Here is a 26,108-nt window from a genome sequence, read left to right as displayed (position 1 = left end):
CTAAGTAATTTAGATGTCATGCTTTTTCTGACAATTTGAATTAGCTCTGTCTTTCTGTTCGTGTCAAAAACACCTTTTTGCGTCCGCTGCGAGTAGGATTCGAACCTACGCGGGAAGATCCCATTTGATTTCTAGTCAAACGCCTTAACCACTCGGCCATCGCAGCCTGACAAACCGCTGGCCATTGCCACAAGGCCGACCAGAAAGCACAACATTACTGCTAAAGGCACTGCCCGGATTTGAACCGGGGATCTCCTGTTTACTAGACAGGCGCTTTAACCGCTAAGCCACAGCGCCTGCCTGTTGGGAGATTTTGAAAATCTCAATATCACACGTCTGAAATGCCGTTAAGGCTACTAACACACCGGGACGTGATACACTGTCACTCGGAAATTTTGGAAATGAGTAGTAACGCATTGGTGGTTCAGTGGTAGAATTCTCGCCTGCCACGCGGGAGACCGGGGTTCGATTCCCCGCCAATGCATCGTGTTTTACCTACACCTGAAAATACCCTCCGTAAAAAAGAAAGGAAGGAAAATAAATAAAAAAACATAGCTGAAGAAAAGTGCTACGGCTGCTTGCATTCACCACCTCAAACCGCCCTGCTGGGCAGTGATAAAATGCCGAGACCCGGGATTGAACCAGGGACCTTCAGATCTTCAGTCTGACGCTCTCCCAACTGAGCTATCTCGGCCATGATCAATTATATCACATGGCAAAGGTCTGTACGTTGTGATAGACACTTGACCAGATCAAAAAGAATGTTTGTAGATTCGCTGCGAGTAGGGTTCGAACCTACGCGGGAAGATCCCATTAGATTTCAAGTCTAACGCCTTAACCACTCGGCCATCGCAGCAGAAATTGCTGGGTAACCAGAATAATTCACCAGCTCACCACTCAGGTGCCGAAGAGGACAAAAAGCCAACTAGTAGGGGACACCCGGGTTTGAACCAGGGACCTCTCGATCTGCAGTCGAATGCTCTACCACTGAGCTATATCCCCAGCCAAGGACGGAATCCACGCACAGGGTATATAACATCAACGCGTGAGAGAGCAACTTAACTTAAAAAATGTACACTTCCCGCACCGGGAATCGAACCCGGGCCGCCTGGGTGAAAACCAGAAATCCTAACCACTAGACCATGCGGGACACATTCGCACCACTAAGTAATTTAGATGTCATGCTTTTTCTGACAATTTGAACTAGCTCTGTCTTTCTGTTCGTGTCAAAAACACCTTTTTGCGTCCGCTGCGAGTAGGATTCGAACCTACGCGGGAAGATCCCATTTGATTTCTAGTCAAACGCCTTAACCACTCGGCCATCGCAGCCTGACAAACCGCTGGCCATTGCCACAAGGCCGACCAGAAAGCACAACATTACTGCTAAAGGCACTGCCCGGATTTGAACCGGGGATCTCCTGTTTACTAGACAGGCGCTTTAACCGCTAAGCCACAGCGCCTGCCTGTTGGGAGATTTTAAAAATCTCAATATCACACGTCTGAAATGCCGTTAAGGCTACTAACACACCGGGACGTGATACACTGTCACTCGGAAATTTTGGAAATGAGTAGTAACGCATTGGTGGTTCAGTGGTAGAATTCTCGCCTGCCACGCGGGAGACCGGGGTTCGATTCCCCGCCAATGCATCGTGTTTTACCTACACCTGAAAATACCCTCCGTAAAAAAGAAAGGAAGGAAAATAAATAAAAAGACATAGCTGAAGAAAAGTGCTACGGCTGCTTGCATTCACCACCTCAAACCGCCCTGCTGGGCAGTGATAAAATGCCGAGACCCGGGATTGAACCAGGGACCTTCAGATCTTCAGTCTGACGCTCTCCCAACTGAGCTATCTCGGCCATGATCAATTCTATCACATGGCAAAGGTCTGTACGTTGTGATAGACACTTGACCAGATCAAAAAGAATGTTTGTAGATTCGCTGCGAGTAGGGTTCGAACCTACGCGGGAAGATCCCATTAGATTTCAAGTCTAACGCCTTAACCACTCGGCCATCGCAGCAGAAATTGCTGGGTAACCAGAACAATTCACCAGCTCACCACTCAGGTGCCGAAGAGGACAAAAAGCCAACTAGTAGGGGACACCCGGGTTTGAACCAGGGACCTCTCGATCTGCAGTCGAATGCTCTACCACTGAGCTATATCCCCAGCCAAGGACGAAATCCACGCACAGGGTATATAACATCAACGCGTGAAAGAGCAACTTAACTTAAAAAATGTACACTTCCCGCACCGGGAATCGAACCCGGGCCGCCTGGGTGAAAACCAGAAATCCTAACCACTAGACCATGCGGGACACATTCGCACCACTAAGTAATTTAGATGTCATGCTTTTTCTGACAATTTAAACTAGCTCTGTCTTTCTGTTAGTGTCAAAAACACCTTTTTGCGTCCGCTGCGAGTAGGATTCGAACCTACGCGGGAAGATCCATTTGATTTCTAGTCAAACGCCTTAACCACTCGGCCATCGCAGCCTGACAAACCGCTGGCCATTGCCACAAGGCCGACCAGAAAGCACAACATTACTGCTAAAGGCACTGCCCGGATTTGAACCGGGGATCTCCTGTTTACTAGACAGGCGCTTTAACCGCTAAGCAACAGCGCCTGCCTGTTGGGAGATTTTAAAAATCTCAATATCACACGTCTGAAATGCCGTTAAGGCTACTAACACACCGGGACGTGATACACTGTCACTCGGAAATTTTGGAAATGAGTAGTAACGCATTGGTGGTTCAGTGGTAGAATTCTCGCCTGCCACGCGGGAGACCGGGGTTCGATTCCCCGCCAATGCATCGTGTTTTACCTACACCTGAAAATACCCTCCGTAAAAAAGAAAGGAAGGAAAATAAATAAAAAAACATAGCTGAAGAAAAGTGCTACGGCTGCTTGCATTCACCACCTCAAACCGCCCTGCTGGGCAGTGATAAAATGCCGAGACCCGGGATTGAACCAGGGACCTTCAGATCTTCAGTCTGACGCTCTCCCAACTGAGCTATCTCGGCCATGATCAATTCTATCACATGGCAAAGGTCTGTACGTTGTGATAGACACTTGACCAGATCAAAAAGAATGTTTGTAGATTCGCTGCGAGTAGGGTTCGAACCTACGCGGGAAGATCCCATTAGATTTCAAGTCTAACGCCTTAACCACTCGGCCATCGCAGCAGAAATTGCTGGGTAACCAGAACAATTCACCAGCTCACCACTCAGGTGCCGAAGAGGACAAAAAGCCAACTAGTAGGGGACACCCGGGTTTGAACCAGGGACCTCTCGATCTGCAGTCGAATGCTCTACCACTGAGCTATATCCCCAGCCAAGGACGGAATCCACGCACAGGGTATATAACATCAACGCGTGAAAGAGCAACTTAACTTAAAAAATGTACACTTCCCGCACCGGGAATCGAACCCGGGCCGCCTGGGTGAAAACCAGAAATCCTAACCACTAGACCATGCGGGACACATTCGCACCACTAAGTAATTTAGATGTCATGCTTTTTCTGACAATTTGAACTAGCTCTGTCTTTCTGTTAGTGTCAAAAACACCTTTTTGCGTCCGCTGCGAGTAGGATTCGAACCTACGCGGGAAGATCCCATTTGATTTCTAGTCAAACGCCTTAACCACTCGGCCATCGCAGCCTGACAAACCGCTGGCCATTGCCACAAGGCCGACCAGAAAGCACAACATTACTGCTAAAGGCACTGCCCGGATTTGAACCGGGGATCTCCTGTTTACTAGACAGGCGCTTTAACCGCTAAGCAACAGCGCCTGCCTGTTGGGAGATTTTGAAAATCTCAATATCACACGTCTGAAATGCCGTTAAGGCTACTAACACACCGGGACGTGATACACTGTCACTCGGAAATTTTGGAAATGAGTAGTAACGCATTGGTGGTTCAGTGGTAGAATTCTCGCCTGCCACGCGGGAGTCCGGGGTTCGATTCCCCGCCAATGCATCGTGTTTTACCTACACCTGAAAATACCCTCCGTAAAAAAGAAAGGAAGGAAAATAAATAAAAAAACATAGCTGAAGAAAAGTGCTACGGCTGCTTGCATTCACCACCTCAAACCGCCCTGCTGGGCAGTGATAAAATGCCGAGACCCGGGATTGAACCAGGGACCTTCAGATCTTCAGTCTGACGCTCTCCCAACTGAGCTATCTCGGCCATGATCAATTCTATCACATGGCAAAGGTCTGTACGTTGTGATAGACACTTGACCAGACACCCGGGTTTGAACCAGGGACCTCTCGATCTGCAGTCGAATGCTCTACCACTGAGCTATATCCCCAGCCAAGGACGGAATCCACGCACAGGGTATATAACATCAACGCGTGAAAGAGCAACTTAACTTAAAAAATGTACACTTCCCGCACCGGGAATCGAACCCGGGCCGCCTGGGTGAAAACCAGAAATCCTAACCACTAGACCATGCGGGACACATTCGCACCACTAAGTAATTTAGATGTCATGCTTTTTCTGACAATTTGAACTAGCTCTGTCTTTCTGTTAGTGTCAAAAACACCTTTTTGCGTCCGCTGCGAGTAGGATTCGAACCTACGCGGGAAGATCCCATTTGATTTCTAGTCAAACGCCTTAACCACTCGGCCATCGCAGCCTGACAAACCGCTGGCCATTGCCACAAGGCCGACCAGAAAGCACAACATTACTGCTAAAGGCACTGCCCGGATTTGAACCGGGGATCTCCTGTTTACTAGACAGGCGCTTTAACCGCTAAGCAACAGCGCCTGCCTGTTGGGAGATTTTGAAAATCTCAATATCACACGTCTGAAATGCCGTTAAGGCTACTAACACACCGGGACGTGATACACTGTCACTCGGAAATTTTGGAAATGAGTAGTAACGCATTGGTGGTTCAGTGGTAGAATTCTCGCCTGCCACGCGGGAGTCCGGGGTTCGATTCCCCGCCAATGCATCGTGTTTTACCTACACCTGAAAATACCCTCCGTAAAAAAGAAAGGAAGGAAAATAAATAAAAAAACATAGCTGAAGAAAAGTGCTACGGCTGCTTGCATTCACCACCTCAAACCGCCCTGCTGGGCAGTGATAAAATGCCGAGACCCGGGATTGAACCAGGGACCTTCAGATCTTCAGTCTGACGCTCTCCCAACTGAGCTATCTCGGCCATGATCAATTCTATCACATGGCAAAGGTCTGTACGTTGTGATAGACACTTGACCAGATCAAAAAGAATGTTTGTAGATTCGCTGCGAGTAGGGTTCGAACCTACGCGGGAAGATCCCATTAGATTTCAAGTCTAACGCCTTAACCACTCGGCCATCGCAGCAGAAATTGCTGGGTAACCAGAATAATTCACCAGCTCACCACTCAGGTGCCGAAGAGGACAAAGAGCCAACTAGTAGGGGACACCCGGGTTTGAACCAGGGACCTCTCGATCTGCAGTCGAATGCTCTACCACTGAGCTATATCCCCAGCCAAGGACGGAATCCACGCACAGGGTATATAACATCAACGCGTGAGAAAGCAACTTAACTTAAAAAATGTACACTTCCCGCACCGGGAATCGAACCCGGGCCGCCTGGGTGAAAACCAGAAATCCTAACCACTAGACCATGCGGGACACATTCGCACCACTAAGTAATTTAGATGTCATGCTTTTTCTGACAATTTGAACTAGCTCTGTCTTTCTGTTAGTGTCAAAAACACCTTTTTGCGTCCGCTGCGAGTAGGATTCGAACCTACGCGGGAAGATCCCATTTGATTTCTAGTCAAACGCCTTAACCACTCGGCCATCGCAGCCTGACAAACCGCTGGCCATTGCCACAAGGCCGACCAGAAAGCACAACATTACTGCTAAAGGCACTGCCCGGATTTGAACCGGGGATCTCCTGTTTACTAGACAGGCGCTTTAACCGCTAAGCAACAGCGCCTGCCTGTTGGGAGATTTTGAAAATCTCAATATCACACGTCTGAAATGCCGTTAAGGCTACTAACACACCGGGACGTGATACACTGTCACTCGGAAATTTTGGAAATGAGTAGTAACGCATTGGTGGTTCAGTGGTAGAATTCTCGCCTGCCACGCGGGAGACCGGGGTTCGATTCCCCGCCAATGCATCGTGTTTTACCTACACCTGAAAATACCCTCCGTAAAAAAGAAAGGAAGGAAAATAAATAAAAAAACATAGCTGAAGAAAAGTGCTACGGCTGCTTGCATTCACCACCTCAAACCGCCCTGCTGGGCAGTGATAAAATGCCGAGACCCGGGATTGAACCAGGGACCTTCAGATCTTCAGTCTGACGCTCTCCCAACTGAGCTATCTCGGCCATGATCAATTCTATCACATGGCAAAGGTCTGTACGTTGTGATAGACACTTGACCAGATCAAAAAGAATGTTTGCAGATTCGCTGCGAGTAGGGTTCGAACCTACGCGGGAAGATCCCATTAGATTTCAAGTCTAACGCCTTAACCACTCGGCCATCGCAGCAGAAATTGCTGGGTAACCAGAATAATTCACCAGCTCACCACTCAGGTGCCGAAGAGGACAAAAAGCCAACTAGTAGGGGACACCCGGGTTTGAACCAGGGACCTCTCGATCTGCAGTCGAATGCTCTACCACTGAGCTATATCCCCAGCCAAGGACGGAATCCACGCACAGGGTATATAACATCAACGCGTGAGAGAGCAACTTAACTTAAAAAATGTACACTTCCCGCACAGGGAATCGAACCCGGGCCGCCTGGGTGAAAACCAGAAATCCTAACCACTAGACCATGCGGGACACATTCGCACCACTAAGTAATTTAGATGCCATGCTTTTTCTGACAATTTGAACTAGCTCTGTCTTTCTGTTCGTGTCAAAAACACCTTTTTGCGTCCGCTGCGAGTAGGATTCGAACTTACGCGGGAAGATCCCATTTGATTTCTAGTCAAACGCCTTAACCACTCGGCCATCGCAGCCTGACAAACCGCTGGCCATTCCCACAAGGCCGACCAGAAAGCACAACATTACTGCTGGGAGATTTTGAAAATCTCAATATCACACGTCTGAAATGCCGTTAAGGCTACTAACACACCGGGACGTGATACACTGTCACTCGGAAATTTTGGAAATGAGTAGTAACGCATTGGTGGTTCAGTGGTAGAATTCTCGCCTGCCACGCGGGAGACCGGGGTTCGATTCCCCGCCAATGCATCGTGTTTTACCTACACCTGAAAATACCCTCCGTAAAAAAGAAAGGAAGGAAAATAAATAAAAAAACATAGCTGAAGAAAAGTGCTACGGCTGCTTGCATTCACCACCTCAAACCGCCCTGCTGGGCAGTGATAAAATGCCGAGACCCGGGATTGAACCAGGGACCTTCAGATCTTCAGTCTGACGCTCTCCCAACTGAGCTATCTCGGCCATGATCAATTCTATCACATGGCAAAGGTCTGTACGTTGTGATAGACACTTGACCAGATCAAAAAGAATGTTTGTAGATTCGCTGCGAGTAAAGTTCGAACCTACGCGGGAAGATCCCATTAGATTTCAAGTCTAACGCCTTAACCACTCGGCCATCGCAGCAGAAATTGCTGGGTAACCAGAATAATTCACCAGCTCACCACTCAGGTGCCGAAGAGGACAAAAAGCCAACTAGTAGGGGACACCCGGGTTTGAACCAGGGACCTCTCGATCTGCAGTCGAATGCTCTATCACTGAGCTATATCCCCAGCCAAGGACGGAATCCACGCACAGGGTATATAACATCAACGCGTGAGAGAGCAACTTAACTTAAAAAATGTACACTTCCCGCACCGGGAATCGAAACCGGGCCGCCTGGGTGAAAACCAGAAATCCTAACCACTAGACCATGCGGGACACATTCGCACCACTAAGTAATTTAGATGTCATGCTTTTTCTGACAATTTGAACTAGCTCTGTCTTTCTGTTCGTGTCAAAAACACTTTTTTGCGTCCGCTGCGAGTAGGATTCGAACCTACGCGGGAAGATCCCATTTGATTTCTAGTCAAACGCCTTAACCACTCGGCCATCGCAGCCTGACAAACCGCTGGCCATTGCCACAAGGCCGACCAGAAAGCACAACATTACTGCTAAAGGCACTGCCCGGATTTGAACCGGGGATCTCCTGTTTACTAGACAGGCGCTTTAACCGCTAAGCCACAGCGCCTGCCTGTTGGGAGATTTTGAAAATCTCAATATCACACGTCTGAAATGCCGTTAAGGCTACTAACACACCGGGACGTGATACACTGTCACTCGGAAATTTTGGAAACGAGTAGTAACGCATTGGTGGTTCAGTGGTAGAATTCTCGCCTGCCACGCGGGAGACCGGGGTTCGATTCCCCGCCAATGCATCGTGTTTTACCTACACCTGAAAATACCCTCCGTAAAAAAGAAAGGAAGGAAAATAAATAAAAAAACATAGCTGAAGAAAAGTGCTACGGCTGCTTGCATTCACCACCTCAAACCGCCCTGCTGGGCAGTGATAAAATGCCGAGACCCGGGATTGAACCAGGGACCTTCAGATCTTCAGTCTGACGCTCTCCCAACTGAGCTATCTCGGCCATGATCAATTCCATCACATGGCAAAGGTCTGTACGTTGTGATAGACACTTGACCAGATCAAAAAGAATGTTTGTAGATTCGCTGCGAGTAGGGTTCGAACCAACGCGGGAAGATCCCATTAGATTTCAAGTCTAACGCCTTAACCACTCGGCCATCGCAGCAGAAATTGCTGGGTAACCAGAATAATTCACCAGCTCACCACTCAGGTGCCGAAGAGGACAAAAAGCCAACTAGTAGGGGACACCCGGGTTTGAACCAGGGACCTCTCGATCTGCAGTCGAATGCTCTACCACTGAGCTATATCCCCAGCCAAGGACGGAATCCACGCACAGGGTATATAACATCAACGCGTGAGAGAGCGACTTAACTTAAAAAATGTACACTTCCCGCACCGGGAATCGAACCCGGGCCGCCTGGGTGAAAACCAGAAATCCTAACCACTAGACCATGCGGGACACATTCGCACCACTAAGTAATTTAGATGTCATGCTTTTTCTGACAATTTGAACTAGCTCTGTCTTTCTGTTCGTGTCAAAAACACCTTTTTGCGTCCGCTGCGAGTAGGATTCGAACCTACGCGGGAAGATCCCATTTGATTTCTAGTCAAACGCCTTAACCACTCGGCCATCGCAGCCTGACAAACCGCTGGCCATTGCCACAAGGCCGACCAGAAAGCACAACATTACTGCTAAAGGCACTGCCCGGATTTGAACCGGGGATCTCCTGTTTACTAGACAGGCGCTTTAACCGCTAAGCCACAGCGCCTGCCTGTTGGGAGATTTTAAAAATCTCAATATCACACGTCTGAAATGCCGTTAAGGCTACTAACACACCGGGACGTGATACACTGTCACTCGGAAATTTTGAAAAAGAGTAGTAACGCATTGGTGGTTCAGTGGTAGAATTCTCGCCTGCCACGCGGGAGACCGGGGTTCGATTCCCCGCCAATGCATCGTGTTTTACCTACACCTGAAAATACCCTCCGTAAAAAAGAAAGGAAGGAAAATAAATAAAAAAACATAGCTGAAGAAAAGTGCTACGGCTGCTTGCATTCACCACCTCAAACCGCCCTGCTGGGCAGTGATAAAATGCCGAGACCCGGGATTGAACCAGGGACCTTCAGATCTTCAGTCTGACGCTCTCCCAACTGAGCTATCTCGGCCATGATCAATTCTATCACATGGCAAAGGTCTGTACGTTGTGATAGACACTTGACCAGATCAAAAAGAATGTTTGTAGATTCGCTGCGAGTAGGGTTCGAACCTACGCGGGAAGATCCCATTAGATTTCAAGTCTAACGCCTTAACCACTCGGCCATCGCAGCAGAAATTGCTGGGTAACCAGAATAATTCACCAGCTCACCACTCAGGTGCCGAAGAGGACAAAAAGCCAACTAGTAGGGGACACCCGGGTTTGAACCAGGGACCTCTCGATCTGCAGTCGAATGCTCTACCACTGAGCTATATCCCCAGCCAAGGACGGAATCCACGCACAGGGTATATAACATCAACGCGTGAGAGAGCAACTTAACTTAAAAAATGTACACTTCCCGCACCGGGAATCGAACCCGGGCCGCCTGGGTGAAAACCAGAAATCCTAACCACTAGACCATGCGGGACACATTCGCACCACTAAGTAATTTAGATGTCATGCTTTTTCTGACAATTTGAACTAGCTCTGTCTTTCTGTTCGTGTCAAAAACACCTTTTTGCGTCCGCTGCGAGTAGGATTCGAACCTACGCGGGAAGATCCCATTTGATTTCTAGTCAAACGCCTTAACCACTCGGCCATCGCAGCCTGACAAACCGCTGGCCATTGCCACAAGGCCGACCAGAAAGCACAACATTACTGCTAAAGGCACTGCCCGGATTTGAACCGGGGATCTCCTGTTTACTAGACAGGCGCTTTAACCGCTAAGCCACAGCGCCTGCCTGTTGGGAGATTTTGAAAATCTCAATATCAAACGTCTGAAATGCCGTTAAGGCTACTAACACACCGGGACGTGATACACTGTCACTCGGAAATTTTGGAAATGAGTAGTAACGCATTGGTGGTTCAGTGGTAGAATTCTCGCCTGCCACGCGGGAGACCGGGGTTCGATTCCCCGCCAATGCATCGTGTTTTACCTACACCTGAAAATACCCTCCGTAAAAAAGAAAGGAAGGAAAATAAATAAAAAAACATAGCTGAAGAAAAGTGCTACGGCTGCTTGCATTCACCACCTCAAACCGCCCTGCTAGGCAGTGATAAAATGCCGAGACCCGGGATTGAACCAGGGACCTTCAGATCTTCAGTCTGACGCTCTCCCAACTGAGCTATCTCGGCCATGATCAATTCTATCACATGGCAAAGGTCTGTACGTTGTGATAGACACTTGACCAGATCAAAAAGAATGTTTGTAGATTCGCTGCGAGTAGGGTTCGAACCTACGCGGGAAGATCCCATTAGATTTCAAGTCTAACGCCTTAACCACTCGGCCATCGCAGCAGAAATTGCTGGGTAACCAGAATAATTCACCAGCTCACCACTCAGGTGCCGAAGAGGACAAAAAGCCAACTAGTAGGGGACACCCGGGTTTGAACCAGGGACCTCTCGATCTGCAGTCGAATGCTCTACCACTGAGCTATATCCCCAGCCAAGGACGGAATCCACGCACAGGGTATATAACATCAACGCGTGAGAGAGCAACTTAACTTAAAAAATGTACACTTCCCGCACCGGGAATCGAACCCGGGCCGCCTGGGTGAAAACCAGAAATCCTAACCACTAGACCATGCGGGACACATTCGCACCACTAAGTAATTTAGATGTCATGCTTTTTCTGACAATTTGAACTAGCTCTGTCTTTCTGTTTGTGTCAAAAACACCTTTTTGCGTCCGCTGCGAGTAGGATTCGAACCTACGCGGGAAGATCCCATTTGATTTCTAGTCAAACGCCTTAACCACTCGGCCATCGCAGCCTGACAAACCGCTGGCCATTGCCACAAGGCCGACCAGAAAGCACAACATTACTGCTAAAGGCGCTGCCCGGATTTGAACTGGGGATCTCCTGTTTACTAGACAGGCGCTTTAACCGCTAAGCCATAGCGCCTGCCTGTTGGGAGATTTTGAAAATCTCAATATCACACGTCTGAAATGCCGTTAAGGCTACTAACACACCGGGACGTGATACACTGTCACTCGGAAATTTTGGAAATGAGTAGTAACGCATTGGTGGTTCAGTGGTAGAATTCTCGCCTGCCACGCGGGAGACCGGGGTTCGATTCCCCGCCAATGCATCGTGTTTTACCTACACCTGAAAATACCCTCCGTAAAAAAGAAAGGAAGGAAAATAAATAAAAAAACATAGCTGAAGAAAAGTGCTACGGCTGCTTGCATTCACCACCTCAAACCGCCCTGCTGGGCAGTGATAAAATGCCGAGACCCGGGATTGAACCAGGGACCTTCAGATCTTCAGTCTGACGCTCTCCCAACTGAGCTATCTCGGCCATGATCAATTCTATCACATGGCAAAGGTCTGTACGTTGTGATAGACACTTGACCAGATCAAAAAGAATGTTTGTAGATTCGCTGCGAGTAGGGTTCGAACCTACGCGGGAAGATCCCATTAGATTTCAAGTCTAACGCCTTAACCACTCGGCCATCGCAGCAGAAATTGCTGGGTAACCAGAATAATTCACCAGCTCACCACTCAGGTGCCGAAGAGGACAAAAAGCCAACTAGTAGGGGACACCCGGGTTTGAACCAGGGACCTCTCGATCTGCAGTCGAATGCTCTACCTCTGAGCTATATCCCCAGCCAAGGACGGAATCCACGCACAGGGTATATAACATCAACGCGTGAGAGAGCAACTTAACTTAAAAAATGTACACTTCCCGCACCGGGAATCGAACCCGGGCCGCCTGGGTGAAAACCAGAAATCCTAACCACTAGACCATGCGGGACACATTCGCACCACTAAGTAATTTAGATGTCATGCTTTTTCTGACAATTTGAACTAGCTCTGTCTTTCTGTTCGTGTCAAAAACACCTTTTTGCGTCCGCTGCGAGTAGGATTCGAACCTACGCGGGAAGATCCCATTTGATTTCTAGTCAAACGCCTTAACCACTCGGCCATCTCAGCCTGACAAACCGCTGGCCGTTGCCACAAGGCCGACCAGAAAGCACAACATTACTGCTAAAGGCACTGCCCGGATTTGAACCGGGGATCTCCTGTTTACTAGACAGGCGCTTTAACCGCTAAGCCACAGCGCCTGCCTGTTGGGAGATTTTGAAAATCTCAATATCACACGTCTGAAATGCCGTTAAGGCTACTAACACACCGGGACGTGATACACTGTCACTCGGAAATTTTGGAAATGAGTAGTAACGCATTGGTGGTTCAGTGGTAGAATTCTCGCCTGCCACGCGGGAGACCGGGGTTCGATTCCCCGCCAATGCATCGTGTTTTACCTACACCTGAAAATACCCTCCGTAAAAAAGAAAGGAAGGAAAATAAATAAAAAAACATAGCTGAAGAAAAGTGCTACGGCTGCTTGCATTCACCACCTCAAACCGCCCTGCTGGGCAGTGATAAAATGCCGAGACCCGGGATTGAACCAGGGACCTTCAGATCTTCAGTCTGACGCTCTCCCAACTGAGCTATCTCGGCCATGATCAATTCTATCACATGGCAAAGGTCTGTACGTTGTGATAGACACTTGACCAGATCAAAAAGAATGTTTGTAGATTCGCTGCGAGTAGGGTTCGAACCTACGCGGGAAGATCCCATTAGATTTCAAGTCTAACGCCTTAACCACTCGGCCATCGCATCAGAAATTGCTGGGTAACCAGAATAATTCACCAGCTCACCACTCAGGTGCCGAAGAGGACAAAAATCCAACTAGTAGGGGACACCCGGGTTTGAACCAGGGAACTCTCGATCTGCAGTCGAATGCTCTACCACTGAGCTATATCCCCAGCCAAGGACGGAATCCACGCACAGGGTATATAACATCAACGCGTGAGAGAGCAACTTAACTTAAAAAATGTACACTTCCCGCACCGGGAATCGAACCCGGGCCGCCTGGGTGAAAACCAGAAATCCTAACCACTAGACCATGCGGGACACATTCGCACCACTAAGTAATTTAGATGTCATGCTTTTTCTGACAATTTGAACTAGCTCTGTCTTTCTGTTCGTGTCAAAAACACCTTTTTGCGTCCGCTGCGAGTAGGATTCGAACCTACGCGGGAAGATCCCATTTGATTTCTAGCCAAACGCCTTAACCACTCGGCCATCGCAGCCTGACAAACCGCTGGCCATTGCCACAAGGCCGACCAGAAAGCACAACATTACTGCTAAAGGCACTGCCCGGATTTGAACCGGGAATCTCCTGTTTACTAGACAGGCGCTTTAACCGCTAAGCCACAGCGCCTGCCTGTTGGGAGATTTTGAAAATCTCAATATCACACGTCTGAAATGCCGTTAAGGCTACTAACACACCGGGACGTGATACACTGTCACTCGGAAATTTTGGAAATGAGTAGTAACGCATTGGCGGTTCAGTGGTAGAATTCTCGCCTGCCACGCGGGAGACCGGGGTTCGATTCCCAGCCAATGCATCGTGTTTTACCTACACCTGAAAATACCCTCCGTAAAAAAGAAAGGAAGGAAAATAAATAAAAAAACATAGCTGAAGAAAAGTGCTACGGCTGCTTGCATTCACCACCTCAAACCGCCCTGCTGGGCAGTGATAAAATGCCGAGACCCGGGATTGAACCAGGGACCTTCAGATCTTCAGTCTGACGCTCTCCCAACTGAGCTATCTCGGCCATGATCAATTCTATCACATGGCAAAGGTCTGTACGTTGTGATAGACACTTGACCAGATCAAAAAGAATGTTTGTAGATTCGCTGCGAGTAGGGTTCGAACCTACGCGGGAAGATCCCATTAGGTTTCAAGTCTAACGCCTTAACCACTCGGCCATCGCAGCAGAAATTGCTGGGTAACCAGAATAATTCACCAGCTCACCACTCAGGTGCCGAAGAGGACAAAAAGCCAACTAGTAGGGGACACCCGGGTTTGAACCAGGGACCTCTCGATCTGCAGTCGAATGCTCTACCACTGAGCTATATCCCCAACCAAGGACTGAATCCACGCACAGGGTATATAACATCAACGCGTGAGAGAGCAACTTAACTTAAAAAATGTACACTTCCCGCACCGGGAATCGAACCCGGGCCGCCTGGGTGAAAACCAGAAATCCTAACCACTAGACCATGCGGGACACATTCGCACCACTAAGTAATTTAGATGTCATGCTTTTTCTGACAATTTGAACTAGCTCTGTCTTTCTGTTCGTGTCAAAAACACCTTTTTGCGTCCGCTGCGAGTAGGATTCGAACCTACGCGGGAAGATCCCATTTGATTTCTGGTCAAACGCCTTAACCACTCGGCCATCGCAGCCTGACAAACCGCTGGCCATTGCCACAAGGCCGACCAGAAAGCACAACATTACTGCTAAAGGCACTGCCCGGATTTGAACCGGGGATCTCCTGTTTACTAGACAGGCGCTTTAACCGCTAAGCCACAGCGCCTTCCTGTTGGGAGATTTTGAAAATCTCAATATCACACGTCTGAAATGCCGTTAAGGCTACTAACACACCGGGACGTGATACACTGTCACTCGGAAATTTTGGAAATGAGTAGTAACGCATTGGCGGTTCAGTGGTAGAATTCTCGCCTGCCACGCGGGAGACCGGGGTTCGATTCCCCGCCAATGCATCGTATTTTACCTACACCTGAAAATACCCTCCGTAAAAAAGAAAGGAAGGAAAATAAATAAAAAAACATAGCTGAAGAAAAGTGCTACGGCTGCTTGCATTCACCACCTCAAACCGCCCTGCTGGGCAGTGATAAAATGCCGAGACCCGGGATTGAACCAGGGACCTTCAGATCTTCAGTCTGACGCTCTCCCAACTGAGCTATCTCGGCCATGATCAATTCTATCACATGGCAAAGGTCTGTACGTTGTGATAGACACTTGACCAGATCAAAAAGAATGTTTGTAGATTCGCTGCGAGTAGGGTTCGAACCTACGCGGGAAGATCCCATTAGGTTTCAAGTCTAACGCCTTAACCACTCGGCCATCGCAGCAGAAATTGCTGGGTAACCAGAATAATTCACCAGCTCACCACTCAGGTGCCGAAGAGGACAAAAAGCCAACTAGTCGGGGACACCCGGGTTTGAACCAGGGACCTCTCGATCTGCAGTCGAATGCTTTACCACTGAGCTATATCCCCAGCCAAGGACGGAATCCACGCACAGGGTATATAACATCAACGCGTGAGAGAGCAACTTAACTTAAAAAATGTACACTTCCCGCACCGGGAATCGAACCCGGGCCGCCTGGGTGAAAAGCAGAAATCCTAACCACTAGACCATGCGGGACACATTCGCACCACTAAGTAATTTAGATGTCATGCTTTTTCTGACAATTTGAACTAGCTCTGTCTTTCTGTTCGTGTCAAAAACACCTTTTTGCGTCCGCTGCGAGTAGAATTCGAACCTACGCGGGAAGATCCCATTTGATTTCTAGTCAAACGCCTTAACCACTCGGCCATCGCAGCCTGACAAACCGCTGGCCATTGCCACAAGGCCGACCAGAAAGCACAACATTACTGCTAAAGGCACTGCCCGGATTTGAACCGGGGATCTCCTGTTTACTAGACAGGCGCTTTAACCGCTAAGCCACAGCGCCTTCCTGTGGGGAAATTTTGAAAATCTCAATATCACACGTCTGAAATGCCGTTAAGGCTACTAACACACCGGGACGTGATACACTGTCACTCGGAAATTTTGGAAATGAGTAGTAACGCATTGGCGGTTCAGTGGTAGAATTCTCGCCTGCCACGCGGGAGACCGAGGTTCGATTCCCCGCCAATGCATCGTGTTTTACCTACACCTGAAAATACCCTCCGTAAAAGAGAAAGGAAGGAAAATAAATAAAAAAACATAGCTGAAGAAAAGTGCTACGGCTGCTTGCATTCACCACCTCAAACCGCCCTGCTGGGCAGTGATAAAATGCCGAGACCCGGGATTGAACCAGGGACCTTCAGATCTTCAGTCTGACGCTCTCCCAACTGAGCTATCTCGGCCATGATCAATTCTATCACATGGCAAAGGTCTGTACGTTGTGATAGACACTTGACCAGATCAAAAAGAATGTTTGTAGATTCGCTGCGAGTAGGGTTCGAACCTACGCGGGAAGATCCCATTAGGTTTCAAGTCTAACGCCTTAACCACTCGGCCATCGCAGCAGAAATTGCTGGGTAACCAGAATAATTCACCAGCTCACCACTCAGGTGCCGAAGAGGACAAAAAGCCAACTAGTAGGGGACACCCGGGTTTGAACCAGGGACCTCTCGATCTGCAGTCGAATGCTCTACCACTGAGCTATATCCGCACAGGGTATATAACATCAACGCGTGAGAGAGCAACTTAACTTAAAAAATGTACACTTCCCGCACCGGGAATCGAACCCGGGCCGCCTGGGTGAAAACCAGAAATCCTAACCACTAGACCATGCGGGACACATTCGCACCACTAAGTAATTTAGATGTCATGCTTTTTCTGACAATTTGAACTAGCTCTGTCTTTCTGTTCGTGTCAAAAACACCTTTTTGCGTCCGCTGCGAGTAGGATTCGAACCTACGCGGGAAGATCCCATTTGATTTCTAGTCAAACGCCTTAACCACTCGGCCATCGCAGCCTGACAAACCGCTGGCCATTGCCACAAGGCCGACCAGAAAGCACAACATTACTGCTAAAGGCACTGCCCGGATTTGAACCGGGGATCTCCTGTTTACTAGACAGGCGCTTTAACCGCTAAGCCACAGCGCCTGCCTGTTGGGAGATTTTGAAAATCTCAATATCACACGTCTGAAATGCCGTTAAGGCTACTAACACACCGGGACGTGATACACTGTCACTCGGAAATTTGGGAAATGAGTAGTAACGCATTGGTGGTTCAGTGGTAGAATTCTCGCCTGCCACGCGGGAGACCGGGGTTCGATTCCCCGCCAATGCATTGTGTTTTACCTACACCTGAAAATACCCTCCGTAAAAAAGAAAGGAAGGAAAATAAATAAAAAACATAGCTGAAGAAAAGTGCTACGGCTGCTTGCATTCACCACCTCAAACCGCCCTGCTGGGCAGTGATAAAATGCCGAGACCCGGGATTGAACCAGGGACCTTCAGATCTTCAGTCTGACGCTCTCCCAATTGAGCTATCTCGGCCATGATCAATTCTATCACATGGCAAAGGTCTGTACGTTGTGATAGACACTTGACCAGATCAAAAAGAATGTTTGTAGATTCGCTGCGAGTAGGGTTCGAACCTACGCGGGAAGATCCCATTAGATTTCACGTCTAACGCCTTAACCACTCGGCCATCGCAGCAGAAATTGCTGGGTAACCAGAATAATTCACCAGCTCACCACTCAGGTGCCGAAGAGGACAAAAAGCCAACTAGTAGGGGACACCCGGGTTTGAACCAGGGACCTCTCGATCTGCAGTCGAATGCTCTACCACTGAGCTATATCCCCAGCCAAGGACAGAATCCACGCACAGGGTATATAACATCAACGCGTGAGAGAGCAACTTAACTTAAAAAATGTACACTTCCCGCACCGGGAATCGAAACCGGGCCGCCTGGGTGGAAACCAGAAATCCTAACCACTAGACCATGCGGGACACATTCGCACCACTAAGTAATTTAGATGTCATGCTTTTTCTGACAATTTGAACTAGCTCTGTCTTTCTGTTCGTGTCAAAAACACTTTTTTGCGTCCGCTGCGAGTAGGATTCGAACCTACGCGGGAAGATCCCATTTGATTTCTAGTCAAACGCCTTAACCACTCGGCCATCGCAGCCTGACAAACCGCTGGCCATTGCCACAAGGCCGACCAGAAAGCACAACATTACTGCTAAAGGCACTGCCCGGATTTGAACCGGGGATCTCCTGTTTACTAGACAGGCGCTTTAACCGCTAAGCCACAGCGCCTGCCTGTTGGGAGATTTTGAAAATCTCAATATCACACGTCTGAAATGCCGTTAAGGCTACTAACACACCGGGACGTGATACACTGTCACTCGGAAATTTTGGAAATGAGTAGTAACGCATTGGTGGTTCAGTGGTAGAATTCTCGCCTGCCACGCGGGAGACCGGGGTTCGATTCCCCGCCAATGCATCGTGTTTTACCTACACCTGAAAATACTCTCCGTAAAAAAGAAAGGAAGGAAAATAAATAAAAAAACATAGCTGAAGAAAAGTGCTACGGCTGCTTGCATTCACCACCTCAAACCGCCCTGCTGGGCAGTGATAAAATGCCGAGACCCGGGATTGAACCAGGGACCTTCAGATCTTCAGTCTGACGCTCTCCCAACTGAGCTATCTCGGCCATGATCAATTCTATCACATGGCAAAGGTCTGTACGTTGTGATAGACACTTGACCAGATCAAAAAGAATGTTTGTAGATTCGCTGCGAGTAGGGTTCGAACCTACGCGGGAAGATCCCATTAGATTTCAAGTCTAACGCCTTAACCACTCGGCCATCGCAGCAGAAATTGCTGGGTAACCAGAATAATTCACCAGCTCACCACTCAGGTGCCGAAGAGGACAAAAAGCCAACTTGTAGGGGACACCCGGGTTTGAACCAGGGACCTCTCGATCTGCAGTCGAATGCTCTACCACTGAGCTATATCCCCAGCCAAGGACGGAATCCACGCACAGGATATATAACATCAACGCGTGAGAGAGCAACTTAACTTAAAAAATGTACACTTCCCGCACCGGGAATCGAACCCGGGCCGCCTGGGTGAAAACCAGAAATCCTAACCACTAGACCATGCGGGACACATTCGCACCACTAAGTAATTTAGATGTCATGCTTTTTCTGACAATTTGAACTAGCTCTGTCTTTCTGTTCGTGTCAAAAACACCTTTTTGCGTCCGCTGCGAGTAGGATTCGAACCTACGCGGGAAGATCCCATTTGATTTCTAGTCAAACGCCTTAACCACTCGGCCATCGCAGCCTGACAAACCGCTGGCCATTGCCACAAGGCCGACCAGAAAGCACAACATTACTGCTAAAGGCACTGCCCGGATTTGAACCGGGGATCTCCTGTTTACTAGACAGGCGCTTTAACCGCTAAGCCACAGCGCCTGCCTGTTGGGAGATTTTGAAAATCTCAATATCACACGTCTGAAATGCCGTTAAGGCTACTAACACACCGGGACGTGATACACTGTCACTCGGAAATTTTGGAAATGAGTAGTAACGCATTGGTGGTTCAGTGGTAGAATTCTCGCCTGCCACGCGGGAGACCGGGGTTCGATTCCCCGCCAATGCATCGTGTTTTACCTACACCTGAAAATACCCTCCGTAAAAAAGAAAGGAAGGAAAATAAATAAAAAAACATAGCTGAAGAAAAGTGCTACGGCTGCTTGCATTCACCACCTCAAACCGCCCTGCTGGGCAGTGATAAAATGCCGAGACCCGGGATTGAACCAGGGACCTTCAGATCTTCAGTCTGACGCTCTCCCAACTGAGCTATCTCGGCCATGATCAATTCTATCACATGGCAAAGGTCTGTACGTTGTGATAGACACTTGACCAGATCAAAACGAATGTTTGTAGATTCGCTGCGAGTAGGGTTCGAACCTACGCGGGAAGATCCCATTAGATTTCAAGTCTAACGCCTTAACCACTCGGCCATCGCAGCAGAAATTGCTGGGTAACCAGAATAATTCACCAGCTCACCACTCAGGTGCCGAAGAGGACAAAAAGCCAACTAGTAGGGGACACCCGGGTTTGAACCAGGGACCTCTCGATCTGCAGTCGAATGCTCTACCACTGAGCTATATCCCCAGCCAAGGACGGAATCCACGCACAGGGTATATAACATCAACGCGTGAGAGAGCAACTTAACTTAAAAAATGTACACTTCCCGCACCGGGAATCGAACCCGGGCCGCCTGGGTGAAAACCAGAAATCCTAACCACTAGACCATGCGGGACACATTCGCACCACTAAGTAATTTAGATGTCATGCTTTTTCTGACAATTTGAACTAGCTCTGTCTTTCTGTTCGTGTCAAAAACACCTTTTTGCGTCCGCTGCGAGTAGGATTCGAACCTACGCGGGAAGATCCCATTTGATTTCTAGTCAAACGCCTTAACCACTCGGCCATCGCAGCCTGACAAACCGCTGGCTATTGCCACAAGGCCGACCAGAAAGCACAACATTACTGCTAAAGGCACTGCCCGGATTTGAACCGGGGATCTCCTGTTTACTAGACAGGCGCTTTAACCGCTAAGCCACAGCGCCTGCCTGTTGGGAGATTTTGAAAATCTCAATATCACACGTCTGAAATGCCGTTAAGGCTACTAACACACCGGGACGTGATACACTGTCACTCGGAAATTTTGGAAATGAGTAGTAACGCATTGGTGGTTCAGTGGTAGAATTCTCGCCTGCCACGCGGGAGACCGGGGTTCGATTCCCCGCCAATGCATCGTGTTTTACCTACACCTGAAAATACCCTCCGTAAAAAAGAAAGGAAGGAAAATAAATAAAAAAACATAGCTGAAGAAAAGTGCTACGGATGCTTGCATTCACCACCTCAAACCGCCCTGCTGGGCAGTGATAAAATGCCGAGACCCGGGATTGAACCAGGGACCTTCAGATCTTCAGTCTGACGCTCTCCCAACTGAGCTATCTCGGCCATGATCAATTCTATCACATGGCAAAGGTCTGTACGTTGTGATAGACACTTGACCAGATCAAAAAGAATGTTTGTAGATTCGCTGCGAGTAGGGTTCGAACCTACGCGGGAAGATCCCATTAGATTTCAAGTCTAACGCCTTAACCACTCGGCCATCGCAGCAGAAATTGCTGGGTAACCAGAATAATTCACCAGCTCACCACTCAGGTGCCGAAGAGGACAAAAAGCCAACTAGTAGGGGACACCCGGGTTTGAACCAGGGACCTCTCGATCTGCAGTCGAATGCTCTACCACTGAGCTATATCCCCAGCCAAGGACGGAATCCACGCACAGGGTATATAACATCAACGCGTGAGAGAGCAACTTAACTTAAAAAATGTATACTTCTCGCACCGGGAATCGACCCCGGGCCGCCTGGGTGAAAACCAGAAATCCTAACCACTAGACCATGCGGGACACATTCGGACCACTAAGTAATTTAGATGTCATGCTTTTTCTGACAATTTGAACTAGCTCTGTCTTTCTGTTCGTGTCAAAAACACCTTTTTGCGTCCGCTGCGAGTAGGATTCGAACCTACGCGGGAAGATCCCATTTGATTTCTAGTCAAACGCCTTAACCACTCGGCCATCGCAGCCTGACAAACCGCTGGCCATTGCCACAAGGCCGACCAGAAAGCACAACATTACTGCTAAAGGCACTGCCCGGATTTGAACCGGGGATCTCCTGTTTACTAGACAGGCGCTTTAACCGCTAAGCCACAGCGCCTGCCTGTTGGGAGATTTTGAAAATCTCAATATCACACGTCTGAAATGCCGTTAAGGCTACTAACACACCGGACGTGATACACTGTCACTCGGAAATTTTGGAAATGAGTAGTAACGCATTGGTGGTTCAGTGGTAGAATTCTCGCCTGCCACGCGGGAGACCGGGGTTCGATTCCCCGCCAATGCATCGTGTTTTACCTACACCTGAAAATACCCTCCGTAAAAAAGAAAGGAAGGAAAATAAATAAAAAAACATAGCTGAAGAAAAGTGCTACGGCTGCTTGCATTCACCACCTCAAACCGCCCTGCTGGGCAGTGATAAAATGCCGAGACCCGGGATTGAACCAGGGACCTTCAGATCTTCAGTCTGACGCTCTCCCAACTGAGCTATCTCGGCCATGATCAATTCTATCACATGGCAAAGGTCTGTACGTTGTGATAGACACTTGACCAGATCAAAAAGAATGTTTGTAGATTCGCTGCGAGTAGGGTTCGAACCTACGCGGGAAGATCCCATTAGATTTCAAGTCTAACGCCTTAACCACTCGGCCATCGCAGCAGAAATTGCTGGGTAACCAGAATAATTCACCAGCTCACCACTCAGGTGCCGAAGAGGACAAAAAGCCAACTAGTAGGGGACACCCGGGTTTGAACCAGGGACCTCTCGATCTGCAGTCGAATGCTCTACCACTGAGCTATATCCCCAGCCAAGGACGGAATCCACGCACAGGGTATATAACATCAACGCGTGAGAGAGCAACTTAACTTAAAAAATGTACACTTCCCGCACCGGGAATCGAACCCGGGCCGCCTGGGTGAAAACCAGAAATCCTAACCACTAGACCATGCGGGACACATTCGCACCACTAAGTAATTTAGATGTCATGCTTTTTCTGACAATTTGAACTAGCTCTGTCTTTCTGTTCGTGTCAAAAACACCTTTTTGCGTCCGCTGCGAGTAGGATTCGAACCTACGCGGGAAGATCCCATTTGATTTCTAGTCAAACGCCTTAACCACTCGGCCATCGCAGCCTGACAAACCGCTGGCCATTGCCACAAGGCCGACCAGAAAGCACAACATTACTGCTAAAGGCACTGCCCGGATTTGAACCGGGGATCTCCTGTTTACTAGACAGGCGCTTTAACCGCTAAGCCACAGCGCCTGCCTGTTGGGAGATTTTGAAAATCTCAATATCACACGTCTGAAATGCCGTTAAGGCTACTAACACACCGGGACGTGATACACTGTCACTCGGAAATTTTGGAAATGAGTAGTAACGCATTGGTGGTTTAGTGGTAGAATTCTCGCCTGCCACGCGGGAGACCGGGGTTCGATTCCCCGCCAATGCATCGTGTTTTACCTACACCTGAAAATACCCTCCGTAAAAAAGAAAGGAAGGAAAATAAATAAAAAAACATAGCTGAAGAAAAGTGCTACGGCTGCTTGCATTCACCACCTCAAACCGCCCTGCTGGGCAGTGATAAAATGCCGAGACCCGGGATTGAACCAGGGACCTTCAGATCTTCAGTCTGACGCTCTCCCAACTGAGCTATCTCGGCCATGATCAATTCTATCACATGGCAAAGGTCTGTACGTTGTGATAGACACTTGACCAGATCAAAAAGAATGTTTGTAGATTCGCTGCGAGTAGGGTTCGAACCTACGCGGGAAGATCCCATTAGATTTCAAGTCTAACGCCTTAACCACTCGGCCATCGCAGGAGAAATTGCTGGGTAACCAGAATAATTCACCAGCTCACCACTCAGGTGCCGAAGAGGACAAAAAGCCAACTAGTAGGGGACACCCGGGTTTGAACCAGGGACCTCTCGATCTGCAGTCGAATGCTCTACCACTGAGCTATATCCCCAGCCAAGGACGGAATCCACGCACAGGGTATATAACATCAACGCGTGAGAGAGCAACTTAACTTAAAAAATGTACACTTCCCGCATCGGGAATCGAACCCGGGCCGCCTGGGTGAAAACCAGAAATCCTAACCACTAGACCATGCGGGACACATTCGCACCACTAAGTAATTTAGATGTCATGCTTTTTCTGACAATTTGAACTAGCTCTGTCTTTCTGTTCGTGTCAAAAACACCTTTTTGCGTCCGCTGCGAGTAGGATTCGAACCTACGCGGGAAGATCCCATTTGATTTCTAGTCAAACGCCTTAACTACTCGGCCATCGCAGCCTGACAAACCGCTGGCCATTGCCACAAGGCCGACCAGAAAGCACAACATTACTGCTAAAGGCACTGCCCGGATTTGAACCGGGGATCTCCTGTTTACTAGACAGGCGCTTTAACCGCTAAGCCACAGCGCCTGCCTGTTGGGAGATTTTGAAAATCTCAATATCACACGTCTGAAATGCCGTTAAGGCTACTAACACACCGGGACGTGATACACTGTCACTCGGAAATTTTGGAAATGAGTAGTAACGCATTGGTGGTTTAGTGGTAGAATTCTCGCCTGCCACGCGGGAGACCGGGGTTCGATTCCCCGCCAATGCATCGTGTTTTACCTACACCTGAAAATACCCTCCGTAAAAAAGAAAGGAAGGAAAATAAATAAAAAAACATAGCTGAAGAAAAGTGCTACGGCTGCTTGCATTCACCACCTCAAACCGCCCTGCTGGGCAGTGATAAAATGCCGAGACCCGGGATTGAACCAGGGACCTTCAGATCTTCAGTCTGACGCTCTCCCAACTGAGCTATCTCGGCCATGATCAATTCTATCACATGGCAAAGGTCTGTACGTTGTGATAGACACTTGACCAGATCAAAAAGAATGTTTGTAGATTCGCTGCGAGTAGGGTTCGAACCTACGCGGGAAGATCCCATTAGATTTCAAGTCTAACGCCTTAACCACTCGGCCATCGCAGGAGAAATTGCTGGGTAACCAGAATAATTCACCAGCTCACCACTCAGGTGCCGAAGAGGACAAAAAGCCAACTAGTAGGGGACACCCGGGTTTGAACCAGGGACCTCTCGATCTGCAGTCGAATGCTCTACCACTGAGCTATATCCCCAGCCAAGGACGGAATCCACGCACAGGGTATATAACATCAACGCGTGAGAGAGCAACTTAACTTAAAAAATGTACACTTCCCGCATCGGGAATCGAACCCGGGCCGCCTGGGTGAAAACCAGAAATCCTAACCACTAGACCATGCGGGACACATTCGCACCACTAAGTAATTTAGATGTCATGCTTTTTCTGACAATTTGAACTAGCTCTGTCTTTCTGTTCGTGTCAAAAACACCTTTTTGCGTCCGCTGCGAGTAGGATTCGAACCTACGCGGGAAGATCCCATTTGATTTCTAGTCAAACGCCTTAACTACTCGGCCATCGCAGCCTGAAAAACCGCTGGCCATTGCCACAAGGCCGACCAGAAAGCACAACATTACTGCTAAAGGCACTGCCCGGATTTGAACCGGGGATCTCCTGTTTACTAGACAGGCGCTTTAACCGCTAAGCCACAGCGCCTGCCTGTTGGGAGATTTTGAAAATCTCAATATCACACGTCTGAAATGCCGTTAAGGCTACTAACACACCGGGACGTGATACACTGTCACTCGGAAATTTTGGAAATGAGTAGTAACGCATTGGTGGTTTAGTGGTAGAATTCTCGCCTGCCACGCGGGAGACCGGGGTTCGATTCCCCGCCAATGCATCGTGTTTTACCTACACCTGAAAATACCCTCCGTAAAAAAGAAAGGAAGGAAAATAAATAAAAAAACATAGCTGAAGAAAAGTGCTACGGCTGCTTGCATTCACCACCTCAAACCGCCCTGCTGGGCAGTGATAAAATGCCGAGACCCGGGATTGAACCAGGGACCTTCAGATCTTCAGTCTGACGCTCTCCCAACTGAGCTAAGGAAGGGGCATAAAAGACTGGAGAAAAGGGGGAAAAGAGGGGGGAAAGAAAAAGGAAAAAGAAAAGGCGTGGTGGTGTGTTAATAAGGGCATATGTTACCCGTTTTACATAAAAAATTACATGAA

The 26,108-nt window shown here is 48.6% G+C and overlaps 16 non-coding genes across 16 annotated transcripts; 15 read left to right on the top strand and 1 right to left on the bottom strand.

The window, feature by feature from the left end:
• Positions 1-413: 413 nt before the first annotated feature.
• On the top strand, positions 414-484 carry Trnag-gcc (transfer RNA glycine (anticodon GCC)). Its single transcript has one exon. It is a non-coding gene; the product is annotated as a tRNA-Gly (tRNA).
• A 1,092-nt stretch (positions 485-1,576) lies between these two features.
• Trnag-gcc (transfer RNA glycine (anticodon GCC)) lies at positions 1,577-1,647 on the top strand. Its single transcript has one exon. It is a non-coding gene; the product is annotated as a tRNA-Gly (tRNA).
• A 1,091-nt stretch (positions 1,648-2,738) lies between these two features.
• On the top strand, positions 2,739-2,809 carry Trnag-gcc (transfer RNA glycine (anticodon GCC)). The gene has a single exon. It is a non-coding gene; the product is annotated as a tRNA-Gly (tRNA).
• Positions 2,810-6,043: 3,234 nt separating this feature from the next.
• On the top strand, positions 6,044-6,114 carry Trnag-gcc (transfer RNA glycine (anticodon GCC)). The gene has a single exon. It is a non-coding gene; the product is annotated as a tRNA-Gly (tRNA).
• Positions 6,115-7,123: 1,009 nt separating this feature from the next.
• Trnag-gcc (transfer RNA glycine (anticodon GCC)) lies at positions 7,124-7,194 on the top strand. Its single transcript has one exon. It is a non-coding gene; the product is annotated as a tRNA-Gly (tRNA).
• Positions 7,195-8,286: 1,092 nt separating this feature from the next.
• Positions 8,287-8,357, top strand: Trnag-gcc (transfer RNA glycine (anticodon GCC)). Its single transcript has one exon. It is a non-coding gene; the product is annotated as a tRNA-Gly (tRNA).
• Positions 8,358-9,449: 1,092 nt separating this feature from the next.
• Trnag-gcc (transfer RNA glycine (anticodon GCC)) lies at positions 9,450-9,520 on the top strand. Its single transcript has one exon. It is a non-coding gene; the product is annotated as a tRNA-Gly (tRNA).
• Positions 9,521-10,612: 1,092 nt separating this feature from the next.
• Trnag-gcc (transfer RNA glycine (anticodon GCC)) lies at positions 10,613-10,683 on the top strand. The gene has a single exon. It is a non-coding gene; the product is annotated as a tRNA-Gly (tRNA).
• Positions 10,684-11,775: 1,092 nt separating this feature from the next.
• Positions 11,776-11,846, top strand: Trnag-gcc (transfer RNA glycine (anticodon GCC)). Its single transcript has one exon. It is a non-coding gene; the product is annotated as a tRNA-Gly (tRNA).
• A 1,092-nt stretch (positions 11,847-12,938) lies between these two features.
• Trnag-gcc (transfer RNA glycine (anticodon GCC)) lies at positions 12,939-13,009 on the top strand. Its single transcript has one exon. It is a non-coding gene; the product is annotated as a tRNA-Gly (tRNA).
• Positions 13,010-17,569: 4,560 nt separating this feature from the next.
• Trnag-gcc (transfer RNA glycine (anticodon GCC)) lies at positions 17,570-17,640 on the top strand. The gene has a single exon. It is a non-coding gene; the product is annotated as a tRNA-Gly (tRNA).
• A 593-nt stretch (positions 17,641-18,233) lies between these two features.
• On the bottom strand, positions 18,234-18,305 carry Trnag-ucc (transfer RNA glycine (anticodon UCC)). The gene has a single exon. It is a non-coding gene; the product is annotated as a tRNA-Gly (tRNA).
• Positions 18,306-18,731: 426 nt separating this feature from the next.
• Positions 18,732-18,802, top strand: Trnag-gcc (transfer RNA glycine (anticodon GCC)). The gene has a single exon. It is a non-coding gene; the product is annotated as a tRNA-Gly (tRNA).
• Positions 18,803-19,894: 1,092 nt separating this feature from the next.
• Trnag-gcc (transfer RNA glycine (anticodon GCC)) lies at positions 19,895-19,965 on the top strand. Its single transcript has one exon. It is a non-coding gene; the product is annotated as a tRNA-Gly (tRNA).
• A 1,092-nt stretch (positions 19,966-21,057) lies between these two features.
• On the top strand, positions 21,058-21,128 carry Trnag-gcc (transfer RNA glycine (anticodon GCC)). Its single transcript has one exon. It is a non-coding gene; the product is annotated as a tRNA-Gly (tRNA).
• A 1,091-nt stretch (positions 21,129-22,219) lies between these two features.
• Trnag-gcc (transfer RNA glycine (anticodon GCC)) lies at positions 22,220-22,290 on the top strand. Its single transcript has one exon. It is a non-coding gene; the product is annotated as a tRNA-Gly (tRNA).
• Positions 22,291-26,108: the final 3,818 nt, after the last annotated feature.

The sequence above is a fragment of the Hydractinia symbiolongicarpus genome, chromosome 2, assembly GCF_029227915.1.
Source record: "Hydractinia symbiolongicarpus strain clone_291-10 chromosome 2, HSymV2.1, whole genome shotgun sequence".
NCBI classification, from domain to species: Eukaryota; Metazoa; Cnidaria; class Hydrozoa; order Anthoathecata; family Hydractiniidae; genus Hydractinia; species Hydractinia symbiolongicarpus.
Note: the sequence above shows the minus strand (reverse complement) of the source record. Positions and strands in the feature narration are given on the sequence as shown.